At 44.2% G+C, this 22,134-nt stretch overlaps 1 non-coding gene across 1 annotated transcript; it reads left to right on the top strand.

Annotated features, from left to right (window-relative positions):
• Nucleotides 1–17,475: 17,475 nt before the first annotated feature.
• Nucleotides 17,476–17,552, top strand: Trnas-cga (transfer RNA serine (anticodon CGA)). The gene has a single exon. It is a non-coding gene; the product is annotated as a tRNA-Ser (tRNA).
• The last annotated feature ends 4,582 nt before the right edge of the window (nucleotides 17,553–22,134 follow it).

Genomic DNA, 22,134 nt, shown 5'->3' with positions numbered 1-22,134 from the left:
CAAATTGTTGTAATATTTTGGGCATTTAATTGCGGAGCACTCCAACTCTGATTGTAAAGAATAAACTGCTCCATATTTGGCTCACATGCCCATGCCATATTTAGAATGTGAATGCCTGTGTGAATCGATGTTTGGAAGGGGCTCCCTGGGTATGGATGTGTGATGTGAGTGTTAGAGTTCCATATTAAGAAGGTGATGTTGGCTACATCATAAATGATCCTCCCTCTATGAGCTGCATTTTCCAGTTGCAGTGATTTTCTTTATAGAGTGCGGCATGTGGAGTCAGTTTGCAAGATTGTTCTTGGGCGATTGACTCACTACCTTGCTCCTAAGTGAGCCAACCACTCACCAGTTACAATCTAAAATGGCGTAGGGGCAATGAGAGGTGGCATGAGCCCCCTCTCATATTTCTATCTTACGATTCTACTCTCTAATTGCATGCGGTGGAAAGTTGCTATTCCTTCACATGCGGACTTCCCACGCAGCGTCTCTCGTCACCCGGCTAGTCCGGTGATAGGCGGGCTCTGTTGATTCTGAAAGGGTAAGCCGATGGGTGTGAGGGAGTCGAGTGAATGCTTTCCAGACGCCGACATTGTCAAAAGACACGCCCGGAGGGGCCTGAAGTAGCGGCTGGGCTAGAGGTTCCGTTACTTCGCAGAAACTTAGCGAAAACACTTTCTGGTGGGCTACCAGCGAGGCGTGGGAATGACTTGTGTACCCAGGCAGTTGTGGCGGGAAAATTCCCGCGCTTTCTGCAAAATAGTAACTGTGATTGGCTTGCTCAGGGCATAGCTCTGTGACGTAGCAAAATCAGCGCAGAAATTGGCACCAAGAATCTCCATTGGTGGAATGGTAGTGCTCCGGCAATGGAGTGGAATTTTCCGCCGGTTTTCGAGTTGCTGATTGGAACGTTTAACCACGGCCACTGTCGTGGGGGCGGGAATGTTCTGTGTTCGGCCTGTACGGGTGCTGAGGGGATTCGGCTCTCGCCTTTCGGTCGGAGTAGGTTACAAGACTGAACTCTCTCTGGTCTGGACAGCCTGCCTTCCGTTGGCTGTCTAATATACTTTTATTTGATGATAACTGTTTAACGAAGTTGCTGAAGTTTCAACTTCAACATAACATTCCAAGTACAGTTGGCAATTGAGCGTTCTGCGCACAAGCAGCCAATGTTATCTTTTGGGTAGTTTTGGCTAAAGTTACTCAACAGTTGCGTGCTTATATACCCGTACACATATCCGCCGCTGTCGTTCAGCCCTGGCCCCTGATGCGTCACAGTTGCCTAGGCGTTAATTTTGGATAGCGCCTTTTTGCCACGTACGGCGTTTTACTTTAACTACGCCTGCACGCGGACAGTTTACAATCTTTGTCGTTTTGGACATACTTCCACGCTTGGGCCGAGAGGCAATGATCATGTCGTTTTGGACGTAATATAAATCACTCCGCTTCCGCATTGCGACAAAGACTGCATCGTATCTGTTCCCAAAAGAACAAATACCATTGATAAACGTGCAGCTTCTCTAGAATGAAATGATAATTTAATGGAAACCCTTAGTGTTGTTGATATATATCAATGCGGACAGTTGAAAATGTGGGACTCGAACCCTAGATCTCCTGCTTACATGGCAGGCGCTCTATTCATCTGAGCCACCGAGGGCACAGAGGATAGTGCGGCTGCAGGGACTTTATCCCTTGCACGCCTCTCCTGAGACCCACATGCGCACGCTTTGCCCGAACTCTTACGGGACTCGTCAGCTTAGTCTGGCGCGAGTAATGAGTGAATGGGCAAATATCTATTAGGAACACCACGAATGTAGGTTGTGGACAGCTGCGAATGTGGGCCTCACGGGAGGCGTGCAAGGGATAAAGTCCCTGCAGTCACACTATCTTCTGTGCCCTCGTCTAGCATGGCAGTTCAGCGTGTTCGGTCAGAGGGTTAGCTGCCCTCTGTAATAAAAGAACTGAGGCAACGGCTCAACAATGAACTTGAACGGGTGTCATGGGACATCCGCACCGAACAAATGCAACGAACAAAATCGAACAAAATGAGGAAAAAAAATGTGGCTCAGATGGATAGAGTGTCCGCTATGAAATCAGGAGATCCTGGGTTCGAGTCCCGGTCGGGGTACACGTTTTCAACTGCCCCCATTGATATGTATCAGTAACACCTGTCGGCAGCTAAGGGTTTCGATTTAATTATCATTTCATTAAAGACTGCACTGTTTTTCCGTGTCCCTCCCCCCCCCCCCCCTCTTCAAACACGCTTTATGTACCCAATAACATTAGTGCTGCCACCTACCTGCCGTCTGTGAGTGGTTGTTGAACGTTGACGTCGAAAAAAGGCGTGGTCACATTAACGTGAGTGGATCGTGTATTCACCCCACTAACCTCCATTATACCCATATTGAGCCTTTGTATTGCCCAATTTATATTTCTATCTTCCTAACCTCATTTTCATTCTGACATTTAATGTTCCCACTCGTAAGCGTTATCCTTTCGTTGGATGTTGAATCTCTTTCTAGAGGTCACTCCCTCTTGGCAGCCCTTCCCAGAGATCCGAATGGGGGACAAATCCAGAATATTTTGCCCCGTAGAGGCAACTGTGACACTTTTTTCCAATTACAGACGACATGTTCTACCGATTGTGGCGTCTGCGTCTCCTTAGAGTTGACACGACTCGGTGGTGATGGTTGTCTCAGTCGGTATGGCGTGGAACGGCGTCCGTCGCTCACGACAACGCCACCCTGTAACTAGTAGAAAAACACAAACACCTTGCGTGATTTTCTTTTGTTGTGAGTCCGCGACAGACTTTTCAGCTTGCGCGAACTGGCTAACTGTAGTTCTTCTTGGTATTATGCCCGGTTAGATAATGGATGTTCAATACTAATAATAATATAAAGTCTTGAATCTTCTATTCATCACCCAAGTCGTGGCCACATTATGGAATTATGAGGATGTTAAGTTAATAAACTGTTGTTCTGCCGTCAAGACGTCGCCATGTTGCGTGTTCAGTAACTACACGACGTAATTCCAGAGATAACATATACTTAATCAATGTTGAGAATGTGGCGTAATGCCGGCCGGAGTGGCCGTGCGGTTCTAGGCGCTATAGTCTGGAACCAAGTGACCGCTACGGTCGCAGGTTCGAATCCTGCCTCGGGCATGGATGTGTGTGATGTCTTAGGTTAGTTAGGTTTAATTAGTTCTAAGTTCTAGGCGACTGATGACCTCAGAAGTTAAGTCGCGTAGTGCTCAGACCCATTTGAACCATTTTTTTGTTGCATAATCTTGGGACAAATCGATGACTGTTCACTATTAATTAACCATGAATTCACTTTTCACTTCATAATATTCTAATAGTCAATTAATTGTCACTAATGCACATGATAATGTCTATTCAATTATGTTGGCGACACGAAGAATTAAAGTTTGAATCGAATTTTATTGTTCATTGTAATTAATTGTCCCTACGCTGAGCAAGCATACCGATTTCCCACTCAGGGAATTGCTTCCGTTTGAATCAGTAATCCTGTCGTTGATGACAGCTTCTGGCAACTCGGCGCAATTGTACGTTCTTCGTGTTTGCGTTTGTCTGTTGTCTACTCGAGATTAATAATTGTTTTTCTGTCGGAGATCTTTCCTTTTCAAGGTCCTTGAATGTTAGTGCTCCAAAATGGCTCTGAGGACTATGGGACTTAACTTCTGAGGTCATCAGTCCCCTAGAACTGAGAACTACTTAAACCTAACTAACCTAAGGACATCACACACAGCCATGCCCGAGGCAGGATTCGAACCTGCGACCGTAGCGGTAGCGCGGTTCCAGACTGTAGCGCCTAGAACCGTTCGGCCACTCCGGCCGGCTGTTCGTGCTTACTCAGTATCACGAAGGCTAAGTCCCATCACAAATCTCACACGATTTAATTTCGTCGCCAATCTCCGTAACCCGTTATCTTGCTAACGGTAAAGATGACTTTGCTTTAGTATGACTTCTGAATAATGCTTCAGTCTATGTCGCAATACATTCAAACTTCCGATTAGCTTAAAACAGTCTAATAACGGTTACATGCATGCTACTATCGCAATAGTACTAGAGAGCGACTAGATGGCAGCTGAAGCTAACATTTCCATTTCCGAGTAACATTGTAGTTACATCGAACTTCCTTTTCGATGCGTCTACAACTCTCTTCTATGGTAAATGTAATCTTTGGCCAGTTTACCATCTGCCCTTTAACCTTCGTTATTAATTATTTTGCAATTCTTTGTTTGATGTTTTTGTTGCGTAACCTATCATACTCTGTCATTTAGTCTCTATTTCATGATAAATATTATTATTCACATGACATTCCTGTTAATCAAATTATCACAATTGTAACTGTTGTCGTCAGTAGCTTCCGTCACTGTCAGGATGACTAATTTTCCTACTTCTTTTACAACAAAGGGTTGTTTATTAGGGTTTCTGTAATTGGGGTGTTATAGGATACACATTGAGTGTTTTTAATGCAGCCATTTCCACTGTCTTCTGCATCCTCATCCCTTTGATCCCTTAAGAGAAATTTCGCACCCCAAGAACAAGAGGTGCTCCGAAAAATTGTCCGCTCCTCCTCAATCTTTGACTCTTAGAATGTAGTTGACTCTTTACAGCGAAATTGTTCGATCGCCGTTACTGATTTCTTTTTTTTTTTTTATTCAGAATTGGATCAGTGGTTTCATTCGAACCCAGGACCCAGGTCGTATTGATTAGTAGTCAAATACGCTACACGTAGACCGCTGCAATAACCTACGCTTTTAGCGCTCTGCGTTCTAAACAACAATTCTCTAACACTGAAGGAATCTAGTTGTGGGTAATATTAAAACTCATATCCATCATGTACACCGGTTGTGGTTCACGCTTTACGTGGTTCTCCTAGAGCAGAGAAGTCAGATACGTGGGGCAGCAGAGCGGATCGCACGCGGTCACGCAGCGAGCCGACTTTCGCCTCGTGATCTGCACTGGACAGGCCTCTGTTATGGCAGGTTGTCTGCACGCCCGACTGCGGCACCGATACCCAAGTTGGGAGGCATAGACTCGCTTCTGTGACGATGCCCGTGATGCAAGGGGCAGACGAATTGAGAACGAAAGTCCGTCTCGGCTGCCTTCTAGCGAAAAGGTTCTTACACCGACGAGGGGCGTACGACGAGTTAGAGATCGAAAAGGACAAGCGTTAAACGGAAGAGAGTAATGCTTGCAGAATTTTTTAAAAATTGTATTCTGCTCCTTTAGCCCGCATCATACGAGAGATGTGCTGTGCGGGTGTCAATGGCTGCTGAGGATGATTTAGCATCTGAGCTTCAAGAGGAAGTTATTGATTAAATAAAAGATTTCCAGACACAATTAAAAGACTGACATCAGCTGCTAGTGGGGCATTGATTTAAATCAATGGGGAAAGTCGAAAAATTGTACCGCACCTGGATTCGAACCCGAGTCTCACGCTTAGTAGGCAGATGAGCTGACCACTGTGGCATCCGGATGCAGCGGTTGTCGCGACTGCACGTCTCCCGTCAAAACCAACATCTCAACTCTTGTCCACACACTACTAATGAAGGCTCCTAGCCCATTATCGCCATTACCCGCGGCATTTCACAGATTCCCGTAAGAGCTCGAACCTGGTGTGCATCCGCACTGAAAAGATCACTGGTCATATCTGAGGAGGGCAATGGCAAATCACCTCCACCAGGACCCTGCCCAGTACGGCGGTGCGGGTCTCCTTCTTCGTTCCCCTACGCTCTGACACGGAGTGTGGGACTTCATTTTTATATATATATATATATTTTGTAACGCTGTACACGTGGTCTAGGGGTAGCGTCTTTGATTCGTAATCAAAACGTCTTCGGCCGCGGGTTCGATCCCCGCCACTACCTAAATTTTGATAAATAATCAGCATTGGCGGCCGAAGACTTCCGGCGTAAGAAGTCAGCCTCATTCTGCCAACGGCCTTGTCAAAGAGGGCGGAGGAGCGGATAGAGGTTCAGGGCACTCTCTTGTCCTAGGGGTGGGACATTGCCCCTAAAGGCGGAAGAATCAGCAATGATCAACGACATGAGGATGCAGAAGGCAATGGAAACCACTGCATTAAAGACACGTAACGTGAATTCACAGGACATGTGGCCTGTAATTGAAGAAGTGTCATGATGATCTCTCCATTGGCAAAAGATTCCGGAATAGTCCCCCATTCGGATCTCCGGGAGGGGACTACCAAGGGGGAGGTTACCATGAGAAAGAGATTGAATAATCAACGAAAGGATAACGTTCTACGAGTCGGGGCGTGGAATGTCAGAAGCTTGAACGTGGTAGGGAAACTAGAAAATCTGAAAAGGGAAATGCAAAGGCTCAATCTAGATATAGTAGGGGTCAGTGAAGTGAAGTGGAAGGAAGACAAGGATTTCTGGTCACATGAGTATCGGGTAATATCAACAGCAGCAGAAAATGGTATAACAGGTGTACGATTCGTTATGAATAGGAAGGTAGGGCAGAGGGTGTGTTACTGTGAACAGTTCAGAGACCGGGTTGTTCTAATCAGAATCGACAGCAGACCAACACCGACAACGATAGTTCAGGTATCCATGCCGACGTCGCAAGCTGAAGATGAACAGATAGAGAAAGTGTATGAGGATATTGAAAGGGTAATGCAGTATCTAAAGGGGGACGAAAATCTAATAGTCATGGGCGACTGGAATGCAATTGTAGGGGAAGGAGTAGAAGAAAAGGTTACAGGAGAATATGGGCTTGGGACACGGAATGAAAGAAGAGAAAGACTAATTGAGTTCTGTAACAAGTTTCAGCTAGTAATAGCGAATACCAAGTTCAAGTATCAGAAGAGGAGGAGGTATACTTGGAAAAGGCCGGGAGATACGGGAAGATTTCAATTTGATTGCATCATGGTCAGACAGAGATTCCGAAATCAGATACAGGATTGCAAGGCGTTCCCAGGAGCAGATATAGACTCAGATCACAATATAGTAGTTATGAAGAGTAGGCTGAAGTTCAAGACATTAGTCAGGAAGAATCAATACGCAAAGAAGTGGGATACGGAAGTACTAAGGAATGACGAGATACGTTTGAAGTTCTCTAACGCTATAGGTACAGCAATAAGGAATAGCGCAGTAGGCAGTACAGTTGAAGAGGAATGGACATCTCTAAAAAGGGCCATCACAGAAGTTGGGAAGGAAAACATAGGTAAAAAGAAGGTAGCTGCGAAGAAACCATGGGTAACAGAAGAAATACTTCAGTTGATTGATGAAAGGAGAAAGTGCAAACATGTTCCGGGAAAATCAAGAATACAGAAATACAAGTCGCTGAGGAATGAAATAAATAGGAAGTGCAGGGAAGCTAAGACGAAATGGCTGCAGGAAAAATGTGAAGACATCGAAAAAGATATGTTTGTCGGAAGGACAGACTCAGCATACAGGAAAGTCAAAACAACCTCTGGTGACATTAAAAGCTACGGTGGTAACATTAAGAGTGCAACGGGAATTCCACTGTTAAATGCAGAGGAGAGAGCAGATAGGTGGAAAGAATACATTGAAAGCCTCTATGAGGGTGAAGATTTGTGTGATGTGATACAAGAAGAAACAGGAGTCGATTTAGAAGAGATAGGGGATCCAGTATTAGAATCGGAATTTAAAAGAGCTTTGGAGGACTCACGGTCAAATAAGGCAGAAGGGATAGATAACATTACATCAGAATTTCTAAAATCATTGGGGGAAGTGGCAACAAAACGACTATTCACGTCGGTGTGTAGAATATATGAGTCTGGCGATATACCATCTGACTTTCGGAAAAGCATCATCCACACAATTCCGAAGACGGCAAGAGCTGACAAGTGCGAGAATTATCGCACAATCAGCTTAACAACTCATGCATCGAAGCTGCTTACAAGAATAATATACAGAAGAATGGAAAAGAAAATTGAGAATGCGCTAGGTGAAGACCAGTTTGGCTTTAGGAAAAGTAAAGGGACGAGAGAGGCAATTCTGACGTTACAGCTAATAATGGAAGCAAGGCTAAAGAAAAATCAGGACAATTTCATAGGATTTGTCGACCTGGAAAAAGCGTTCGACAATATAAAATGGTGCAAGCTGTTCGAGATTCTGAAAAAAGTAGGGGTAAGCTATAGGGAGAGACGGGTCATATACAATATGTACAACAACCAAGAGGGAATAATAAGAGTGGACGATCAAGAACGAAGTGCTCGTATTAAGATGGGTGTAAGACAAGGCTGTAGCCTTTCGCCCCTACTCTTCAATCTGTACATCGAGGAAGCAATGATGGAAATAAAAGAAAGGTTCAGGAGTGGAATTGAAATACAAGGTGAAAGGATATCAATAATACGATTCGCTGATGACGTTGCTACCCTAAGTGAAAGTGAAGAAGAATTAAATGATCTGCTGAACGGAATGAACAGTCTAATGAGTACACAGTATGGTTTGAGAGTTAATCGGAGAAAGACGAAGATAACGAGAAGTAGTAGAAATGAGAACAGCGAGAAACTTAACATCAGGATTGATGGTCACGAAGTCAATGAAGTAGAGGTATTCTGCTACCTAAGCAGTAAAATAACCAATGACGGACGGAGCAAGGAGGACATCAAAAGCAGACTCGCCATGGCAAAAAAGGCATTTCTGGCCATGAGAAGTCTACTAATATCAAATACCGGCCTTAATTTGAGGAAGAAATTTCTGAGGATGTACGTCTGGAGTACAGCATTGTATGGTAATGAAACATGGACTGTGGAAAAACCGGAACAAAAGAGAATCTAAGCATTTGAGATGTGGTACTATAGACGAATGTTGAAAATTAGGTTAACTGATAAGGTAAGGAATGAGGAGGTTCTACGCAGAATCGGAGAGGAAAGGAATATGTGGAAAACACTGATAAGGAGAAGGGACAGGATGGTAGGACATCTGCTAAGACATGAGGGAATGACTTCCATGGTACTAGAGGGAGCTTTAGAGGTCAAAAACTGTATAGGAAGACAGAGATTGGAATACGTCAAGCAAATAATTGAGGACGTTGGTTGTAAGTGCTACTCTGAGGTGAAGAGGTTAGCACAGGAAAGGAATTCGTGGCAGGCCACATCAAACCAGTCAGTAGACTGATAACCAAAAAAAAAAAAAAAAGACACCCCACCCGTCACTTAGCTGGTTTTGGCGTGTGTTCACCCCCACTAATTGACTAACAGATCAACAGGGAGTGCAAAACTGCCGCAATATCGGATAACGCAAAAAAGTAATATGGCCCTGTGACTCCTGATTGAAGTGTGGTGGTAGTGTTGACATTAATTTCTTCAGAATTGATCACTTTTAATTTAAAAAAGGGTGCACATTGATGTTGTATTCAGCTATTGAACACCAGATACAAATGGTGAACATGAAATTAATAAAGAAAGTGACTTGGGATTTCAACTACTTGATTGAAAGCAGATGCAGTCGATTAGCACAAATTTATTTTAACTCCCGACCTTCAATCATCATATTACATGACTCTCCTAACTGGCAGTGGTAATAAATTGCGTTTGCGTGGAGTAAAGCTCGATAAATCAAAAGTAATTCCTATCGACTGACCCAGGCGTAGTGCGAAGTGCGAGAAGAATTCTACAATACACGGCCCATGAAACCCTCATGGAAATTTTGCCGACGTGATCCAGCAAATTAATCAGTGGCCGGAGCAGGCGCAATATCACTGAATTCAGCTTGGCGGAGCGGTGTCGTTGTGCGGACGTTGCCCGACCTCGTGGTGCTGCAAGGCTGCACTCATCTATTCACTCCTAGCTATCTTGCTCAGTACATAGCTGAACCAAAACTTTCTATCTCCAAGCTCAATCGTTTCAAGTCCTAAACTGCACAATTTGCTCACTCTTTCTCAGGCAAGCTGAGTAAAGAATGCCACGTCCGCACTCTAGGCAAGCTGGAAACGGAAGACCTCTACTGAGACTTCTCCCAGTCCGCTCGTCGCCTCGGTTTCCCCTCCAGCAAAATCACTTACGCCAATTGCAGCGTAAGTCGCGTTAATTATGTGTCGCTTCCCGGTACCGACCAATGCCTGCTCTGGTAAGTGAACAAATTCCCACAAAATTTCCCATCCTCTCAACTTCCTCTATTTTGGCTCCTCCCAGACCACCCATCAAGGTTAACGTCTGCACAAACACCAATTTTTCCGGAATTCTGACTCCCAGGAGAGCACTTCAAATTCCTTGGTCCTACATTTTCATCGGAGGCCGGCGTATTTCGTTCTGTCGTTCTTCACCTGATTTGCTTCAGACTCTGCGGACCGTGAATTCAGCGTGAAGTTGCTATAGTCACGAACACGCATATTTTGACCTCTGTTGACTGCTCCACTGTAGCTTTGTGCGGCTTTCTCGCATGTTTCCCTGAAAATGGGACGACGGACATTTATCAACAGCATACAAGATCTCCGTCTGCTTCCCGGTACAACAGCATGGGGTCAACCACCGAGTCACTGTTACTCATCTTAAGGCGGCTGGAGGCCGCGCCGCATTACCGCTTTCTCAGAGCTTGAGCCGCCCTAAGCTGGCTATTGTCGCTTCCCTTCGCCATTCCCCAGCCAGCCACAGTCAACTCTAAATACTTCCCTGGTGTAAACTACCGTCCAGTAAATCGACTCGTTTCCACAAAGCTTTCATGTCGTGTGAATTACTTTAAAACCATCACCCGACATTAATTATTCCAATACGTCCATACTATACCCTCTACAAGATGCATTGTGCCTTGTCAGTCATTCTGTTCAGCCCTGCTGTTCGCTCAACGTGAGTTAGGTGATCTTTAATGACTTCATGTAAGTGGCACAGTTCTTGCCATCTTACAATATATATATGAGGTGCCTGCTCTTTTGAACAACACTGTGTGTTCAGCTGTACAGAATTCAATTGTATGGGAATATTGAAAAGCTCCATAATTTCAAAAAAAACTAAAATTTTCAGGAGATACGAATCCCAAGTCTTAAAATTCTGCATTTTTCATTAAATTGAATGCAGAGGGAAGAATTTTAATGCACGGTAGCCAGTGAATGAGGATGAATATGAATACAGTGCAGGCAACCTCTATACGTTTCTTTGGCGATAAGCCAAAATTTATTTTGTGAACATGTGAAGTTTCTCAGGAAACTGTAATAAACAATCATAAATCAGTACATAACTCAGTGTTTATTGCTGGACAATCCATATTTCTAATTTTTCTTTTTCACATCCTGATAACTCTTCTGTACGGAAGGTAGGAATGACTTCTTACTGGAAAGTATTGAGTGATGAGCTTTAGCTTCCCTGTGCCATAAGCATTGAAAAAAATCTCACCATTGCATGCACCATGGCCTCCGCAAGAGCCGGAGAACAAGTAAAGGTATTTAACATGTTGTCCAACATTTTTATTTATATGATCAGAAAGAAATGAATAGACTTCATCGGGGCTTTTTTGTGTTATTCCTTCATGATGAGCCAAAACCTGGCTCATCCACTCCACAAAGTCATGCACATTAGGAACATTTACTGAAAGCTGATGTAAGTAAAATACACTATGTGATCAAAAGTATCCGGACACCTCCAGAAACACACGATTTTCACACTAGGTGCATTGTGGTGCCACCTACTGCCAGGTAATCCATATCAGTAATCTTTAGACATTCGAACGTGGTCAGCTGACTGGGTGTCACTTGTGTCATTCATCTGTACACGACATTTCCACACTCCTGAACATCAATAGGTCTACTGTTTCCGATGTGATAGTGAAGAGTAAACGTGAAGGGACACGTGCAGCACAAAAGTGTACAGGCCGACCTCGTCTGTTGACTAACAGAGACCGCCGACAGTTGAAGAAGTTCGGTAATGTGCAATAGGCAGACATTTATCCAGACAATCACATAGGAAATGACAAACGACGCCCGCTTGGTGTAAGGAGCATAAACATTGCATGATTGAACACTGGAAAAACGTTGTGTAGAGTGACGAATCACGGTACACAATTTGGCGATCCGGTGGCATGGTGTGGGTATGGCGAATGCCCGGTGAACGTCATCTGCCAGCGTGTGTAGTGCCGACAGAAAAATTCGGAGGCGGTGGTGTTATGGTGTGGTCGCATTTTTCATGGAGGGGGTTTGCACCCCTTATCGTTTTGCGTTACATTATCACAGCACAGGCATACATTGATATTATAAGCACCTTCGTGCTTCCCACTGTTAAAGAGCAATTCGGGGATGGCGATTGCATCTTTCAACACGATCAAGCATCTGTTCATAATGCACGGCCTGTGGCCGAGTGGTTACACGACAATAACATCCCTGTAATGGAGTACTGACCTGAATCCTATAGAACAGCTTTGCAATGTTATGGAATGCTGACTTCGTGCCAGGCCTCACCGACTGACATCGATACCTCTCTTCAGTGCAGCACTCCGTGAAGAATGGGCTGACATTCTCCAAGAAACCTTCCAGCATCTAATTGAACGTATGCCTGCGAGAGTGGAAGCTGTCATAAAGGCTAAGGGTGGGCCAACGCCATATTGAATTCCAGCATTATCGATCGAGGGCGCCACGAACTTCTAAGTAATTTTCAGCCAGGTGCCCGGATACTTTTGATCACATTGTGTATCTCTTGTATAGATATCAGGGGCAACTTGTAGGTTCGGCATAAAATCAAACAACTGGTTTGTTTCAGTAATTTCTTGAAGAATTTATCAGTTTGCCTCAAGCGTAATATTAACTTAGCTGTTGCTCCCCTTTTAGCAGCATCAATCAGAGATGGACTTTTGCCTTTTACACCAAGCATTTCACATGTGCGACACGTGTCCACTTGTGGCTGCCCAAATTTGAAAGCCTATCTCTTTCGTATATGTGAGGTTTCTCTTCAGCTTAGGTTCAAAATGGCTCTGAGCACTATGGGACTTAACAGCTATGGTCATCAGTCCCCTAGAACTTAGAACTACTTAAACCTAACTAACCTAAGGACAGCACACAACACCCAGCCATCACGAGGCAGAGAAAATCCCTGACCCCGCCGGGAATCGAACCCGGGAACCCGGGCGTGGGAAGCGAGAACGCTACCGCACGACCACGAGATGCGGGCTCAGCTTAGGTGATACAGTGACTACATAACAACGCAGAAAATACCGTAACTCATAGGGTTTCTCTACATGATCGGCCTATATGTACAAAATCATAGGTAACTCAATTTTGTCGCAAAATGGACATTTGGGGAGTCTCAGTATTCCCATTCAATAGAGCGCAACCATGGCAGAATACCAGACAATTAGCCAATGAATCTGTTGTACAAATATTTGGTTCTGTGGGAACAAAGCGTGAAAACAATCAGAGGAGTGAAGAGGTGGTGCACACGATGTCTATCAGGTGTTAGGGACCAGAGAGAACGTCGTGCATTGTGCCGACGCTCCAGCTGCATTCTGTAGCCAACACATGACTTCTGCCCCAGGATTTCTTTCTTTCTTTCTTTTTTTCTTTCTTTTATATCATCAGCCTTCTGATTGACGCAGTTCGCCACGTATTCGTCTCCTGTGCCAATAGTAGGAACTGCAACCTACATCCTCAGTTATTTGCCGGCTGTATTCCAATCTCTGTCTTCCTCTACAGCTCCCTCAATTACCATGCAAGTTATTCCCTTGTGCCTTAACGGACGTTCTGTCATCCCGTCCCTTCTTCTTTCAGTGTTTTCCATACACTCTTTTCCTCGCTGGTTCCGCGGAGAACGTCATTTGAACGTTCTTCTGAAGTACGATATTTCAGATGCTTCTCTTCCCTCTGACCCGTGTTTCTCACAGTCCACGTTTCACTGCCATACAACGCTGTGCCCCAAAGGTACATTCTCAGAAATTTCTTCGTCAAGTGAAGGATCATTTTTGATTCTACTGGACATCCTTGGCCAGGAATACCATTTTCGCCAGTGCAAACTGCTTTTTATGTCCTCCTTGCACTGTCCGTCACGGGTTATTTTGTTACCTAGGAAGCAGAGTTCCTTCACGTGATGTACTTCGTGGCCACCAATTATGATGTTAAGTTTCTCGCTATTCTCATTTTTTTCTACCTCTCTTTACTTGTCTGGTGACGTGGTAGAAAAAGAAACAGTAGTCGACAGGGAAGAGATAGAGGTTCCAGTGCTAGGATTAGTATTTAAAAAAGCTTTGGAGCACTTAAGATCAAAGACTTAAGATCAAATAAGGCTGAAGAGATCGATAAAAATTCCACAGGAATTTCTAAAATGATGGGGAAAGGGGCACCAACTCAGTTTGGTGGATAGAATGTATGAGACTGGCGATACACCATCAGACTTTCGGAAAAACATCATCCACACAATTACGAAAATAGCAGGATCCGCCATGTGCGAGAGTTATCGCATAGTCAGCTTAAAAACTCATGCATCCAATTTTCTGACAAGAAGAGAAGTGATAATTTGTGATGTATCGATCAGTTGGCGTAAGCAAAGATAAAAGCACCAGGGAGGCGGTTCTCACATTGTGCTTGATAATGGAAGCAAGACCGAAGGAAAATCAAGACACGTCCACAGCATTTTCAACGATAAAAAGTGATCGACAGTATAAAATGACGCAAGATAGAAATTGGGAGAAAAATTGGGGTAGGGTATTTGGAGGAATGGGTAATGCACAATCTATAGGCCATACGAGAACTAAGAGGGATCAATAAGAGTGGAAGACTAAGAACGAAGTGTTCGCATTAAAAAGAGTGTAAGACAGGGATGTAGTCTTTGGCCTCTGCTGTTCAATTTATACTTCGAAAAAGCAATGACGTAAATAAAAGAAAGGATCAACAATGAGATTAAAATTCAAGGTGAAAGGATACCAGTGCTAAGATTCTCTGATGACATTGCTATCCTCAACGAAGGTGAGGAAGAATTACAGTATCTGTAGAATGGAATGAACAGCCTAATGCGTACAACATATTGGAGTAAATGGAAGAAAGACGAAAATAATGAGAAGTAGCAGAAGTGAGAACAGCGAGAAACTTAACATCACAACTGCGTATCACAATGCAGACAAGGTTAAGGAATTCTGCTGCCTAAGCAGCAAAATAATCCAGCATGGACAGAGGAAGGAGGACATGAAAAGGAGACTAGGATCAGCAAAAAGGGCATTTCTGGCCAAGAGAATGCCTTAATATCAGGAAGAAATTTCTGAGAATGTACGTTGGATCATACAATGAAGGCTTTCTCGACCGGATGTTTCAGCTACCGAGAATTCTTCCGGGTCGTATGGCCGTGATCCATGGAACTCTTCTATCTCTGTCGTTTCGTCCAAAGCTACGCTGGACATCTTCGGAGGTGTTCCTGATTTTGATGAGTCTTGCCGACTGATGAGTCGGACGTCGAAGAACGGCCTAAATACCATGGAAAATGGGTATGGTCTGGATTTCACGTTACAGCAGAGATAAACCTTGTCAATGAGAAAATATCACTATCGATCACAGTGCGTCAAAGATAAAAAATTCTCATCGATTCTGTAACGCCACTGTCCATATATCTCTGAGTTTCATGTGTTCTTCTTTCCTGTTAAAATTATTCCCAGGTGATCAAAAAGTCAGTATAAATGTGAAAACTTAATAAACCACGGAATAATGTAGATAGAGAGGTAAAAATTGACACATGTGCTGGGAATGACAGGGGTTTTATTAGAACAAAAAAAAACACCCCATATTGATAGACGCGTGAAAGATCTCTTGCGCGCGTCGTTTGGTGATGATCGTGTGCTCAGCCGCCACTTTCGTCATGCTTGGCCTCCCAGGTCCCCAGACCTCAGTCCTTGCGATTATTTGCTTTGGGGTTGCCTGAAGTCGCAAGTGTATCGTGATCGACCGACATCTCTAGGGATGCTGAAAGACAACATCCGACGCCAATGCCTCACCATAACTCCGGACATGCTTTACAGTGCTGTTCACAACATTATTCCTCGACTACAGCTATTGTTGAGGAATGATGGAGGAGCATTTCCTGTAAAGAACATCATCTTTGCTTTGTCTTACTTTGTTATGCTAATTATTGCTATTCTGATCAGATGAAGCGCCATCTGTCTGACATTTTTTGAACGCTTGTATTTTTTTGGTTCTCATAATACCCCATGTCATTCCAAGCATGTGTGTCAATTTGTACTTCTCTGCCGGCCGAAGTGGCCGTGCGGTTAAAGGCGCTGCAGTCTGGAACCGCAAGACCGCTACGGTCGCAGGTTCGAATCCTGCCTCGGGCATGGGTGTTTGTGATGTCCTTAGGTTAGTTAGGTTTAACTAGTTCTAAGTTCTAGGGGACTAATGACCTCAGCAGTTGAGTCCCATAGTGCTCAGAGCCATTTGTACTTCTCTGTCTACATTATTCCGTGAATTATTCAGTTTTCAAATTTATCCTTTTTTGACCACCCGGTATTTCAGTGACTTCTCTACGTAGCCGTGGATAATGTACGATGGAGCGTTGTATGGTAGAGAAACGTGGACTGTGGGAAAACCGGAACAGAAGACTATCGAAGCATTTGTGATATGCTGCTGTAGAAGAATGTTGAAAATTAAGTGGTCTGATACGGTAAGGAAAGAGGAGGTGCAACGAAGAATCGGCGAGGAAAACACTGGCAAGAAGAAGGGGTAGAATGATAAGACATCTGTTAAGGTATCAAGGAGTAACTTTCATTGCACTACAGGGAACTAGAAGGCGTAATGGCACAGGAGTGGAATTCGTGGCGGTCCGCATCCAACTAGTCGAAAGACTTAACTTGGAGTGAAACTTCCTGCAGATTAAAACTGTGTTCCGGACCGAGACTCGAACTCGGGATCTTTGCCTTTCACGGGCAAGTGCTCTACCAACTGAGCAACCCAAGCACGACTCACGACCTGTCCTCACAGCTTTACTTCTGCCAGTACCGCGTCTCCTACCTTCCAAACTCTACAGAAGCTCTCCTGCGAACCTAGCAGAACTAGCACTCCTGAAAGAAAGGATATTGTGGAGACATGGCTTGGCCACAGACTTGAGGATGTTTCCTGAATGAGATTTTCACTCTGCTGCAGAGTGTGCGCTGATATGAAATTTCCTGGCAGACTAAAACTGTGTGCCGGACCGAGTCTCGAACTCGGGACCTTTGCCTTTCGCGGGCAAGTGCTCTACCAACTGAGCTACCCAAGCACGACTCACGCCCCGTCCTCACAGCTTTACTTCTGCCAGTACCTCGTCTCCTACCTTCCTTCGAGTCTCGGTCCGGCACACAGTTTTAATCTGCCAGGACGTTTCATATCAGCGCACACTCAGCTGCAGAGTGAAAATCTCATTCTGGAAACATCCCCAAGGCTGTGGCTAAGCCATGTCTCCCCAATATTCTTTCTTTCAGGAGTGCTAGTTCTGCTAGTGTCGCAGGAGAGCTTCTGTAAAGTTTGGAAGGTAGGAGACGAGGTACTGGCAGAAGTAAAGCTGTGAGTACCGGGCGTGAGTCGTGCTTCGGTAGCTCAGTTGGTAGAGCACTTGCCCCCGAAAGGCAAAGGTCCCGAGTTCGAGTCTCGGTCCGACACACAGTTTTAGTCTGCCAGGAAGTTTCATATCAGCGCACACTCCGCTGCAGAGTGAAAATCTCATTCAGGAAACATCCTCAAGTCTGTGGCCAAGCCATGTCTCCACAATATCCTTTCTTTCAGGAGTGCTAGTTCTGCTAGGTTCGCAGGAGAGCTTCTGTAGAGTTTGGAAGGTAGGAGACGCGGTACTGGCAGAAGTAAAGCTGTGAGGACAGGTCGTGAGTCGTGCTTGGGTTGCTCAGTTGGTAGAGAACTTGCCCGTGAAAGGCAAAGATCCCAAGTTCGAGTCTCGGTCCGGAACACAGTTTTAATCTGCAGGAAGTTTCACTCCAAGTTAAGTCTTTCGACTAGTTGGATGCGGACCGCCACGAATTCCACTCCTGTGCCATTACGCCTTCTAGTTCCCTGTAGTGCAATGAAAGTTACTCCTTGATAACTTAACAGATGTCTTATCATTCTACCCCTTCTTCTTGCCAGTGTTTTCCTCGCCGATTCTTCGTTACACTTCCTCTTTCCTTACCGTTAACTGAGACTGTTTATGATCATCACGGAAACACGTCCTACGTGTCAGCTGATAGTCTGGACGTTATCCCCGCCACTGCAGAGGGGAGAGGGCGCAGTACTGGGTGCAGAGTGTCCATTAGTCGGCAGGGCGGAATGAGACGCAGGCTGGTCCTTGCGGCAGGGGATGTGTCGACACGAGCGCTGCAAGTGTAGCCAGGGTGCCGTACCAGGCGCTGCGCTGCTCAGAGATTAATGATGGCCGCCGTGCAGGCAGGCGCTCAAATTAGGCGCGGAATCTGAGGCGGCGGCTGCGGCATTCTGGTCGCGCGCCGGGGAAAAACTCGGTAGCGAGGGGGCAACACACGCGCGCGCTCCAGCGGCCTGTGGAGGGCCTCTCCTCTGGACCAGTAGCGAGGATTACCCGCAAGAGCTAACTACCCGCTATTTCCCGATAAATTGGTCCATTAACATTAATAACATACGAGGTGCGACAATAAAGTAATGAGACTAATGTGAAAAAAAAAAAATTGCTGACCATTTTACAAGGGGAGGCCACGACGTTTGGAACGCGGATTTACTGCAAACTTCGTACACTCGTAGTACTCCATTAGGACAACAAAATGTGTAAGTAGTAGCGCGTACTTCTCAAGCGTTATTGAGAAAATCGCAAGATAATTTCGGTCGTCCAATATCGTCAAATATATACACCTATGCGTGGCCGTGGTTAGCGTATAAGCCCCGTAATAGCTGGGTCGCTGGATCGAGTCCCGCTCGTCAGTCTTTTTTTTATTGCTAACACTGTCATTTTCCTTACTGTTTATATTACAGTTGATGTAATGGGAAAAATACGTGTAATCGGATGAACGTTCATTAAATTTACAATGTTATTTGGCAGCCTACAAATTTTTATTATCACAAATAATATAATATCCATAACTACCGACTAGTAAACGTCCAAAAGCATAAAGTGATACTGAAAATGTATGCTTGTCCGTGATTTGAGAAATCCCTTATACCTGGAAGAAGCCCGAAACGACTTGTTACCTCCAAGTTTTGACCGACACAGACGGCTTTCGAAAGATGTACAATTAATCGTCGCTTTCGGTATTTCGATTACAAGTTGCGGGATGGTATTTTTCGTAAAATCATGAAAAACAAAGTTAAACGGCGCCAGCTGCATTGAAGAAATACTATGTTTCCGCACACGCAAGTTCTTTTCAGGTTTGCCGTGGAAAAACAAACCTTAACATTTTCAAAAACCTCTCTTTCAGCCGATAATTTGGAAGCAAACCACGCATAACGCAGCATTCCCTTAAATATCGGCGCTGATCGTTGGTCATGCAGTATCGAGTGTATTTTAATAGCGTCTTCACGAGAAGCAATTTCTCGTTCTCTTTCGATTAAATACGAACAATTTTGAAGACACGGACAAGCATACATTTCCAGTATCACTTTATGCGTTTGGTCGTTTACTAGTAGGTAGTTATGAATATTATATTATTTGTGATAATAAAAATTTGTAGGCTGCCAAATAACATTGTAAATTTAATGAAAGTTCATCCGATTACACGTATTTTTCCCATTACATCAACTGTAATATAAACAGTAAGGAAAATGACTGTGTTAGAAATAAAAAAAAAAGACTGACGAGCGGGACTCGATCCAGCGACCCAGCGATTACGGGACTTGAACGGTAACCACTCGGTTGCCGGCGCTTCACGGTAAAAATGGCCACGCATAAGTGTATATATTTGACGACCAAAATTATCTTGTGATTTTCTCAATAACGCTTGAGAAGTACGCGCTATTGCTTATACATTTTGTTGTACTAATTGAGTACTACGAGTGTACGAAGTTTGCAGTAAATCCGCGTTCCAAACTTCATGGCCTCCCCTTGTTAGTCAAGTTTACTGTTGTCTCCTTCAAAGTAGCTCCCTTCTGGTTGCACACACTTTTTCCAGCGCTTCTGCCATTGATGGTAACATTTCTGGAACTAATCTTCTGTAATATCCTCGAAGACCTTCGTCACAGCTTTTTGGACATCTTGTGCTGTTTGAAAATGGTGTCCCTTGACCGTCATTTTGACTCTTGGAAATATAAAAAAGTCTCACGGAGTGATATCTGGCGAATAAGGTGGCTGTGGTAGTACTGAAATTTGTTTTGAGGTTAAAAATTGCTATACTGACAGAGCAGTGTGGGATGGCACATTATCGTGATTCACAATCCAGTTATCAGCAATGTCGGCACGGATACGAAGAACTCCTTTTACGAAGTCTTTCTAAAATTCCTTTGTAGTAATAATGGTTAACTGTTTATCCAGGAGGCACCCACTCTTTATGAACAATTCCCTTGGAATCAAAGAAGCACACAAGCATGCATTTCACTTTTGACTTTGACATGCGAGTTTTTGTTTTGATCTGAGTGATCCTTTGGAGCATCATTGCGAACTTTGGAGTTTTTTCTCTGAATAGTACTGAAAAAACCAACTTTCATCACCATTGATAAAACGGCTCAACAATTGTGAATTGATTTCCGTTTGCTCTACCAGATCGGCTGCCATATTTTTCCGTGTTTTTTGCTGTGGTGTGAGATTTTTGGGAATCATTTTTGTACAAAACTTTTCATACCAACATCTTCAGTTATTGTTAGACGAACCGTTCCTCGATTGATGTTCAGTTCTTCTGCAATCATTTTCACGGATAATCTTCCATCATATCGCACGAGTTCACGCATCCTGGCCATTTGACATCCGTCCGTGAGGTTGATGGTCGTCCACTACGGTCTTCATCTCCAGCATTCGTTCTGCCTTCACTAAACATTTTATGTCAACGAAAAACTGGAGCTCTTTACATAACCTTCTCTCCAAAAGCCTTCTGAAGCTTACCGTAAGTTGTCGTCGCGTTTTCACCCAATTTAGCGCAAAAAGAAATGGCATACCGTTGCGCATTATTATGCGTTTCCATTTCCGTGACGAGAGACACAAACGTGTGTTAACTTATTACAGCACAACTCACGACTGAGCACTGTGCCACTTGAACTAGAAGCAGCTTATAGGCCAAGGTCAAAGATATTGTGTATACGCAAGCCTGCAGGGTTGCCACATACTGCAAAGAAAATCAGTGTCATTACTTTATTGTCGCACCTCGTATCTCAGTTTGAAATCAACAGCTCACTTCAGGGAATCAATACTAGAAATAAGTTGTTGAGGTTGTGGTCTTCACTCCTAAGACTGGTTTGATGCACCTCTCCATGCTACTCTATCCTATGCAAGCCTCTTCATCTCCGAATAACTACTGCAACCCACATCATTCTGAATCAACTTGCTGTATTCATCTCTTGGCCTCCCTCTACGATTTTTACCTCCCACACTTCCCTCCAATACTAACTTAGTGATCCCTTGATGTCCCAGAAAATATCCTATCAACCGATCCCTCCTTCTAGTTTTCCCTTCTTTGCTTAGCACTGGTTTTCCATCTAAACCCTTGATATTCATACAGCTGCTTCTCTTTTCTCCAAATGTCTGGAGGGATCTATTGTTCTCCTAGTGGAATATGTTTCTAAACGCTGCTTTTAAAGCAGCGACGGGTAATATGTATAGAAATAAGTATAACTTACTTGAAGATTTAGAATTTCTCTTTAAAAATGAACACGTAGTAAAGCTGCTTAATTGTTCATGCAGCGCCACCCTACGTATTTTATTCATATTTTATACTCTAGTAGTACCCCCAAGTCTGTTGACATAATGAGTTGATAACTGCGATGTTCTTTTCATGATTCGTTTTACTGTTTGTAAAACGCATATGTACTTGCACATATACTCATGCGCATAAATTAAGGATAATGCTGATACATGGTGAAACAGCGCTCTGGTGGGCGGTTTGCGGGTTTAAATCACCTCGGGGTATGACCATGCGGCGCATTTGACCTGCGGTCGTAGCACGGTGGCGCTGGCAGTAGTCCACATACTCAGAGGAGTGTTGGTGCATGTCAGAGTACGGTGGAGCGAGTAAGTTTGAAGACGTTTTCAGACGTGCTAATGGTGACTGTGTGTTCAACATGGCTCAAAGAACAAATATTGA

This window comes from Schistocerca serialis, chromosome 9 (genome assembly GCF_023864345.2).
Source record: "Schistocerca serialis cubense isolate TAMUIC-IGC-003099 chromosome 9, iqSchSeri2.2, whole genome shotgun sequence".
NCBI lineage: Eukaryota > Metazoa > Arthropoda > Insecta > Orthoptera > Acrididae > Schistocerca > Schistocerca serialis.
This window is presented reverse-complemented; position numbering and strand designations above follow the sequence as displayed.